Here is an 8,423-nt window from a genome sequence, read left to right as displayed (position 1 = left end):
TTCCATCTACAGCTAATTCAAACGCAATAAATATATGAACGGATAGTTATTTTGTCCAACTATACTTGACTGCAGTGGCAAATTAAGACATTTAAGACACAGTAAGTACTCACTGTTTTTTTAACATCAGGGACTATAATGGTACACTAACTTTAATTAACTGTTTTTGTTTTTGTTCTTATTTCTTATTTCATATCTTTAAGTGAAATACTTCAGCGTCGTCTATCGTCCCAAACGAACATATGCGCACGCGGCATTAGTAAAACGACAAATAATATTAATAATAAAAACAAAATAGCATAAAAAGCTTTTTTGACGGACGTTGCTGTTTTTTTTCAACTAAACTTTATTTGGAGGCACCAGTGTTAAATAAGTCAGACATATTGTCGGTTGAGGGCTGATTATCATACTACTTTATGTTGTTAGACATTTGATGTGTATTAAACATATTCTGTGTTATCTCTGATATGCTGTTTTGATTGGGGTTGGAGCGGGTTATCAGTCAGGTGTATTGCATAGACAAATATCCTTCTCTCCGTATTCACAATGTAAATACGATTTAACAGTTATGATGTATGTAGAACTTTTGTATGTTGACTACACATGGTGGAAATTCATAACACATGCACATCTATTTTTGTTTTTATATTAATTCATTTTCGACCATTTGAAATCATTTGAATTCGATATTGTATAGATGCCTTATACTTTGTACCTATACCTTTTCGAGGTTTGATTTATGTTTTAAAAAAAATCAGATATCGACAGCGGCCATTTTACTATATTGCATTTTGAATTCCTGACTGCAAATACATGTCTCCATAAAATTAGATGACAACATTGATAAAAGCAGTCATTTCAGGGTGGGGCTTTTTCTAAGTATCCGTTTTTGGCAGGATGCAAAACATATTAATTTGGCTTATACCATTTTACCAACAACTTTTACAAACAGTTGTTCATTATAAAACAAATGCAACGTAAAGCTGATATTTTTAAGTGAGTGCAGTTTTAATTTTACTTAAAATTCTCAGAAAATTCTTTTAAACTATAGGACAGATAATTTTATTGAATATGATAGGAAGTCATGTTTTTTTGTCTTTTTTCTCCCTTAAAAATGAGGCAATCGACTCCTTATTTTACGCATGATTGGTGTAATCAATTATAGGTCTGGTACCTTTAATAGCTATTTCCACCACTGAGTCGATGCCACTGCCTGTGGACGTTTCCATCCCGAGGGTATCACCAGCCCAGTTGTCAACACATGGATATCAATGATATGGTCATTTGTATAAATTTCATGTTTACAAAAGTATAAATTTATCGAAATATCAAGGGTTTTCTTATCTCAGGCATATATTACCTTAACTGTATTTGGCAAAACTTTCCTGGAATTTTGGGTCCTCAACGCTCTTCAACTTTGTACTTGCTTGACTTTATAAATGGTTAGATCTGAGCGTCACTGATGAGTCGTATGTAGACGAAACGCGCGTTTGACTTATTTTTTAATCATAATCCTAGAACCTGTGATAGCTATTTGAACGAATAGATCAATGCCATTGCTGATGGACGTATCTTTCCCGATTGTAACATCAGCTCCAAGAGTCAGCACTTCGTTATTGACATGAATATCAATTAGTTTGTCATTTTGATAATTTCCTGTTTACAAAAGAATAAATAATCGAAATATTAAGGATTTTCTTATCCCATAAATAACCTTATCTGTATTTGACTTACATTTTTGGAATTTGGGATCCTCAATGCTCTTCATTTTTGGACTTGTTTAACTTTATAACTACTTTGATCTGAGCGTCACTGATGAGTCTTATGTAGACGAAACGCCCGTCTGGCGTGTTAAATCATACGCCTGGTACCTTTAATAGCTATTAACACCACTAAGTCGATGCCAATGCTGGTGGACGTTTTGTCCCCGATGGTATCACCAGCCCAAGAGTCAGTACTTGTGTTGACATGAATATCAATTACTTGGTCATTTATATAATTTCCTGTTTACAAAAGTATAAATTATCAAAATATTAAGGATTTTCTTATCCCAGGCAAAAATAACCTAAGCTGTATTTGGCTTTTTTTTGGAATTTGGTGTCCTCAATGCTCTTCATTTTTGTACTTTTTTGTAACTATTTTGATCTGAGCGTCACTGATGGGTTTTATGTGAACGAAACGCGCGTCTGGTGTATTAAAGTATAAGACTGATTACTTTAATAGCTTTTTCAACAACGAGTTAAGCCTATACTATACATTAACATATATAATTACCTCAGTATGCAAAGACAAAATATAGTATAGGTTGCACTTTGTAAATACAGTTGTTCTTGAAAACCCGCCTCTTTTGGGGAGAAATTGAATATTCATAGAAAATTCATTTTGTTAACATACTGGTTCCCAGTTATGCTCTCTGTGTTCCATATCGCAGAGACAGAACTTGGGAATGTTACCAGTAAATAAACACGTGCATATTGTTTACATTGAAATAGGTGGTAACCCTTCATTCGAGGTAGGGGTAGTTAAGAAAATTAGTGTAAGTTTAAACTCTGAGAAGTTCAGGGCATATAAACGTTGACAACATGCTGCACAGCCCTATATTTTGACCTTTGAAAAAAATTGTGGTGCAAATGAACTTTTAATTCTAGGATAACATTTTTTTCAAAACTTCATAGTAAAAGTGGTACAGTTTTATCCGTAAAAGACGTTCCTATGGGAAATTGCATTGTCAATATTTACAGAAATGCAACCTAGATAGGGTGAAACAGAGGGACATTCAGAATTTCTGGCCCCACCCCCAAATTTCATTTAATTTGTCATGATGTAAGTCTATACCATAGACCTTCTGAAAATAATTGAATTTTGGGTCTAGCTTGTTTATTCTGTTGCCTAGCAACCAATATAATGGGGGAGTTAAACTCATCAAATATGATTATTATACAGCTTTAATATATCTATATTTGAAATTAAACCTGTTTTAAGCATGTAGTGAACTTTACACTTTTACACTATTTAAATATTACATAATTAAATGCACATTTTTGCCAAATTCACTGTTGTTTCTCCCTAGCAACACATCTGTGCCCATGGCAACTGCAATTGTTTTACTATTTTACCAGATTTAATTTCAAATATATTGCAACAGACAGGCAATTTAAGATGCAAATTGTAAAAGTCCAAAGTAAATGTTAAGGATAAATACAATATTGAAATATCAAAAAACAAAACAAAACACTGGGTATTGCTGATATATACAGATTGTGCATCTAGTGCCGGGTGGATATTCATTATCTTAAATAAATAGATACAGACACATGCATTAAAGGGTGTTTTTAAATGTCCATGTATTTCCATTACAGTAGTTATGTTTCAGGTAGGGGTTTGGGTTGAAAAGGTGGGGACTTTTATTTACAAGGTGATAGGACGTGCCTGTGGAATAGTTGACCTTTTAAAACTTGAAATAAGTAAAAAGTTTAGAAAACTATCAGATATATATGATAAGGACACTAAAGTTCCCATAACTTCTTTGACTGTCAACTTGTTTGGTGTTCCCGCTGTGTTTTTATCAACTAATATTTTTCTTTTGATACTGAAGTATTTCTCTTTTACATTAAACCACATGAAACCAAATTGTTATGGGAAAAGGATTTTTTTTCCTACGCAATATATGAAAAGGTACCGGTATATATTTTGAAAATGTAAAACAGGGCGATGTAACAAAACAGCGGCACCCCTATCAATTAAGTATTGAAGTAAATCCCAACCCCACACTTCTAGACATAGGCAGAGGATTGTTAGGGTTGACTTTTCGAAATTCATCTTATTTTTATTGTCTATTTCAGACGTCCAGATTTATAACCATATCATTCTATAGCATTAAAAAAACTGGTAAATGCTACTATCTCCAATAAATCTGTATTCTTAAAAAATTTCTATATTCATTATATATATTATTTGTTTTATGGTAGTTCTTTTCAAGTTTACTAGTTTACCTTTCGCCTTCACTAATCTTAGTGTCGTATGACTTGGTCTGTGATTAATATCATGACAATATCTATTTTATATACATCAAAATAGTTGAAAACAAGAATGTGTCTTTAGTACATGGATGCCCAAATCACAAGACTAACAAAGATAATCCTGAATTGGGACAGGCGCAAAAATCGGCGGCTTACACATGTTATTTTAAGATCTTAAACCCCCTCTCCCTTTACCTGTAGACAAAGAAGAAAAATCAAACACACAGCAATACACACAGTAAAACTTAGTTCAAAAGAAGTCTAAGTCTGATGTCAGATTAAACAACCTTGACCGAAAACTTAAACCTGAAGTGGGACACAAGGACTATCGGATAAACAGACAAATGGACCACAGACCAAAATTAAAACATAATGCCCACAAATTGGACGTAACAACAAAACTGGGTCCATTTTTAAAATTACACTTTATTTTTACACATGATTATAAAACTATTCAAAACATAACCTTTAAAAAGGTAACAGACATATCAGTTGCCTACCGACTTCAGGCACTTGTTTCTATGCATGGGAAGGTCAAATAACCATACATAAGTTACATGTATGCATGTATGTACGGATATATGGATAGTCTACAATGTCCCGTTTCTGTTCTCTTACCATCAAATTTTCTAGAACTTGTTCTCTATTCTCATTACCAACAAAGACACATGCAATTGGAATAAAGGTAATTTTATTTTCAAAATAAATTTCGTGTTTCTTGCCAATTATGTTAATTTAAGCAAAATAATCTTTTAAATTTGACCCCCCCCCCCCTTTTCCTAACATAATCATGGATCCGACCCTACTACCAGAGAGAGAAGATTGCCCCATTCAAACAACAGATTATGAATTGATAATAAGCAGAAACATAAGAAATATCAAAAATTTCACAAAAAAAAAATGTTCTCAAAGTTGTTATTGACTCCCTTACACATGTAGTTTATTGCTTTCAGAATGTTTAAAGACATTTACTGAGATATACTTATGGAAATAATATTAGGATGTTACATTCATAACCAAAAAAAAAGTTCCTACATGTATAGGCATAAGAATGTATAAACTAAACTTTGTCAGATGAATATGTCCAATTTGAACGACATATTTTAGCTTTTTATTGGTCCGATTGGCTTTGAAAAATATACAATAAACTATCGCACCAACCTTGCACCAAAAAAATATTTTATCCGAAGTTTGATATGTATGAACTTGTCAAAATGTTAAAATTTCTAATTGGTGCCAGCATGGTGCGGTGGTCAAAATTTAGAAAAAAACATCCAAATTTCTGTATTTTGCTTATTTTCCCAGTTATGACGTCATTTGCACCTACCATTGTGACGTCATTGAACATTTTTTTGTCAGATAAAAACATTTTTTTAAATCATTGACTCATATTCTAAAAATTAATGGAGAAAAATCTGCTCTAATCGAATTTTCATTATCTTGTAAATCTGGGGCCATTTGAGGCCATTATAGCCCCTACTCCTTTGCTTTATTTCACAGATTTTAAAGAAATTAACTCAAATATGAAGTTTTATAAATATCTAATGAAGATTGATAGAATCCTCGGCCTAAGATATGATGACTCAGCATAAATTCACAGTTTACAGTATGCATAGTTTACTTAAAGTCCTGGATACAAAATTAATTCATAACATTTGCATATTTGTAAGTTAAATTGTTAAGAAGTGCTTATATTTACTCTTCGCACACATTGAAACTCATAGATCCTTCCTGAATATTATTTAAGGAGTATGTGTGTCCTTTCGATAACCCAAAATTAATCCGCAACACCTAAATCTGCTATTTTGTCACCACGGCATAATAAATACAAGCTAGAAAAAAAAATATCTCAAGAAAACTTACATGAGGGTGTTCTTTCCTGAATATGTACTAAATATTCCAAATTGCTAGATACAACAGAATGATTTAGGAAATTTGAGGCCCCAGGGGCAAAAACATAGAAAATTGCCTACCCCCTGGGTCATAAAACAGAACTTGGAAATGTTACCAGTAAATAAACACGTGAATATTGTTTACATTGAAATCTGTGATAACCTTTCATTCGAGGTAGGGGTAGTTAAGAAAATTAGTGTAAGTTTAAACTGTAAGAAGTTCAGGGCATATAAACGTTGAAAATATGCCGCACAGCCCTATATTTTGACCTTTGAACAAAATTATGGTGCAAATGAACTTTTCAAAACTTCATAGTAAAAGTGGTACAGTAGTAGCCGTAAAAGGAGTTCCTATAGTCAATATTTACAGAAATGCAACCTAAAGGATCTTTACACTTATCAATTGATTATTAACCATCAACATGAAGACAAAACATGGAAGATGATGAGAACACAAACAAGTCTCCCTAAATCTATTAAACATAATAATAACTAAAACGCTTGGGGCGAATTCAGCTGTTGCTGAAGGGTAGGCAGGTCATGATCCACTAGTGGTACCCATCATTTTGTTCATTGGAGATACAAATTTATCGATAAATCTCATTTATTCAATGGTATATAGTAAAAAAAGACGATATAAGGGTACGACAACTTACACATATCAATTGGCATCTGTAATATATATATTCTGTAATGATCAATGACGTCCAATACACATTGAAGCAGATGACTTTCTATTTACTATTTTTTTTACCTTAGATTAAAATAGTCAATTTAAACGTTGTGGTCTGCATCCCTTTACAACGAAATGCATGATAGGGAAATAATTCATTTTACCAATTTAGAGGTATGTACTCCATACAAATGCACTGATCTATGATCTACCTAGGATTTTTTAAGTTCACAATAATTATTTGAAATTGCTTACACAGCGATGTTCGACATCAATCAAATGGGGTGTGATCATGTTTTTGAGCCCTCTTTGCTATCTTTAACCTGGAAAAATTGTGTAACATCATTGGAACATAGTAAAAGCAAAGTAACAAAAATATTTGATATTATCAGATCGTATTTATTTAGTACCAAAACCATTATCAACAAGGTTCAATAAACGAAACTCATGACCTTCTGCAACAACAAAATATATGTATCGACAAGATTCAGGACTCAAAGGCATGCACACATTTTATGTTGTAATTTATAAAAAAAAATCCGTATTCGTACCGATTAAGAAATTTAAAAACAAGAATGTGTCCAAAGTACACGGATGCCCCACTCGCACTATTCTTTTGCATGTTCCATGGACTGTAAAATTGGGTAATAATCTAATTTGGCATTAAAATTAGAAAGATTATACTATAGGGAACATATGTACTAAGTTTCAAGTTGATTGGACTTCAATTTCATCAAAAACTACAATGACCAAAAACTTTAACCTGAACGAACAGATTCACAGATGAACGGACGCACAGACGAACGAACGGAGCCACAGACCAGAAAACATAATGCCCCTCTACTATCGTAGGTAAAATAGGTCTCTGCCAGTAAAATACTCATTACAACAAAATCATGAATGGCCAATGACCACATGTGGCCAGTTCCAAGGCAACATTTCTGTGTGTATCCAGCACACGCTCTTATAGGGGCTGTTGTAGTAGACGTCCAAATAGTTATCTTTATCCTAACATTCATTTCATTACTTTTATAATATTATATCGATTTAAATACACATAACTGTGAAATAACATGTGACAATCTAACAACCAGTAGCGTCCTACATTTTCGTTTAAATATTTTTTATTATTTTTTTGTTTGCGGTTAGCAGCAGATTTATGGTAAAGTTTACTCTTTTGGCTTAACATTACAAGCAAGAAGATCGTTAACATGCATACACTGATAATAGTTTAATTCCCAAGTCAACCCTTTGTGGTTTTGTACGAATGAGACTCCCTCCATTATATTATAGCTATAGCGTTATATGTTCGGCTTATGTGTTTGAATGTCCTCTGTTATATTTCGCCTGTATTTTAAAATGTATTTACATAAATATAAATATTGTCATTTGTTTGCAGTGTTTTATTGTTTAAACGATTACTCGTTCTCATCTTAAAAATTATTGAACTGTGTGCCACTAGATATTAAGCAAATAATTATGTTATGATAATCACTTTGCTCCGGAAAGTAGATGTGTTAATTTTTCCCACTGATTAGAATATCAATAAATCAGAAAACAGTTACCATAAGTCTACATGTAGCCTAATATTAAGCGATGTGATGTTTTTCCTAATTTTATTTAGATCGGGAACTAAAAGTTTTCTTGAATGAAAATAAAATATAGCTCTGTGATACCGATGCTCATGATAGTAACAATTACAAAATGTACACGAATTTTGAATGATATAAATTGAACATTATCAAGGTTTTTAAATCTATCTTTTTGACACTATGCTTACAATATGAAATTTTTTAAACGAAGTATGCAATTATTTAAACAATACACTGTCCTCGTGAA

The sequence above is a fragment of the Mytilus trossulus genome, chromosome 9, assembly GCF_036588685.1.
Source record: "Mytilus trossulus isolate FHL-02 chromosome 9, PNRI_Mtr1.1.1.hap1, whole genome shotgun sequence".
Classification (NCBI taxonomy): domain Eukaryota; kingdom Metazoa; phylum Mollusca; class Bivalvia; order Mytilida; family Mytilidae; genus Mytilus; species Mytilus trossulus.
This window is presented reverse-complemented; position numbering follows the sequence as displayed.